A 2,304-nucleotide genomic window follows, 5' to 3' on the forward strand; every position below is an offset into this window, starting at 1 on the left:
ATATATATATATATATATATATATATATATATATATATATATATATATATATATATATATATATATATCAAATACTTTTCATATTAGTTGCTTATACATATTTGAATAAACATTTACAAAGTAATATTCTGTTAGGTGATATTTTTATACTGACGATATAAAAAAATGTTAACTTTAATTCATTGTTTTTCTCTTTTTGGTAGATCAATTTTTTTTAATAATATAATTTTGTTTCTTTAATTTAATTGTATCACGTCATTTTATATAACCTTTCAAATAAAGAAAATATTACTAAAATGCCATTAATAAAAATTACATGTTTTCCGTGTTTTTTAAATTTTGAAAACTTTGAAATAGAAAAGTAAAACAGCTGAAACCACTTTTGGTTTTTTTGTTCTCAAAACTATTTTTTTAAAAACTATTTTCAAAACTGTAATTTGAAAACTGATTAACCAAGCAAGTTTTTAATTTTTTAGTTTTTAAAAACTAAATAACTGCTTTTGAAAACAGAATCAAACAGCCCCTTAGTCTCATTGCATTTTTTATTCTCTAGTATATTTAAACATTAGTTGAATGACTTATCTCCATATATTCATATGGTGTAGACTTTTTAAGCAGGCTAATAGACTAATCAAACATTCAAAAAGACTAAATTTATACCAAAAAGTAAACTTATGATATAATCTTCCAATTTTTCAAGTTGAAAAAAATATTTAGTTAGTCATTATCAATGTTTTGTTTGTAAGGATGACAATTTGGTCTAGGGTACTCACAAAAAATTGCTTATAACAGACGAGATAAAAACTCGTAAAATGTGTACGAGTACGAGCACGAGTAATTACTGTTAAAATAAGCGAGTATTGATGCAGACACGTGTACCTTACTTACTACCCATCCTATTTCACACCCGCACTACATATTTATATAATGTCATTTATATTATTATATAAAAATGTATTTATTAATTTTTAAAAAATATATCACTATTAAACTATTACACATTTTAATAAATGTGTTTATTTATTTTCCTAACTTAACGATAACTTCCATAATTTTTTTTAATATTAATATTGTTTAAAAAACTTAAAATTAAATAATATTTTATAATTAATTAATTTAATGATTTATCTTTTGCAGATAAACGAGGTACCAAAGATTTTGAGTACAGATATGAACATTGATGTCCCCGTGACTTTGAATTTGAATATAAATTTTTTTTATACGGAAGATAGAAGACATGTCCAATAGCACTAGGGGTGATCAAAACCAAACCAACCCAATAGAAAACTGCAAACCAAACCAAACCAAACCGAAACCGCAAAAAACCGCATTTGGTACGGATTAGTTTGGGTCATCTTTTAACAAAACCGCATGGTTCGGTTTGGTTTGCGGTTTGTATTTTATAAACCGAACCAAACCGAATCAAACCGTATTATGTTACAACCTAACTTTTACTTAACTCACATCCAACCCAAACTTAAATCTATAATACCTTAACCTTATGATTACGAACAATTTTATCATCCTTACACATGATTTTAGTCCCGATCTTCTCAAATCTCTAATAGCATTATCGCGTCTTCTTTGCCACATACATCTTCCCTCTTTTTCTATAATCTCTACTCTGTTATATTCTTTCTTTTTCACCTTCTCATTTTTATGCAAATGTTCCCTATTTCAGTTTCGTCTTTATCGCACATCTTCTTCTCTAATCTCTCGTATCTTCTATTTTTTTGTTTCATTCTAATAATTTTTATATTGTTTTATACTATTATTTTATGTTTATTATTCCACTTTTGTCTAATTTAATTTTTACATATTAAATAAAAAGTTATTGTCAAAATATATGACGGGTTTTGTTGTTATTTGATAGTGTATGGATGTCTAAATACAAAGTTATGTTATCATCTATATGTATATGAATGGTTCAATAAAATATTTCTAAAAAACCGAACCAACCGCACCGAACCAAACCGCATTAGGTTGGTTTGATTTGATTCGGATTTTTTTAAAAGCCAACCGAACCAAACCAAACCGCACGATTTTTTCTCTTACGGTTCGGATGATTTTTTCGTCAAAACCGCCCAAACCGCACCGCGAACACTCCTAAATAGCACCCTGTCCAACCCGTCTATTGTATACAACAATATAAATTTAGTTAAAAATATTCTGTTATATTAAAAGAAGAAAAACAATGAATCCGGTCAAAAGTCTAGCATTAATATAAATATTGAAAATCCCAAACAGAATTGCATACATGTTGAACGTACGGTCTTATATTCCATTCGGATTCAAATTAAACCC

This window comes from Vicia villosa, unplaced genomic scaffold, assembly GCF_029867415.1.
Source record: "Vicia villosa cultivar HV-30 ecotype Madison, WI unplaced genomic scaffold, Vvil1.0 ctg.006261F_1_1, whole genome shotgun sequence".
Lineage (NCBI taxonomy): Eukaryota > Viridiplantae > Streptophyta > Magnoliopsida > Fabales > Fabaceae > Vicia > Vicia villosa.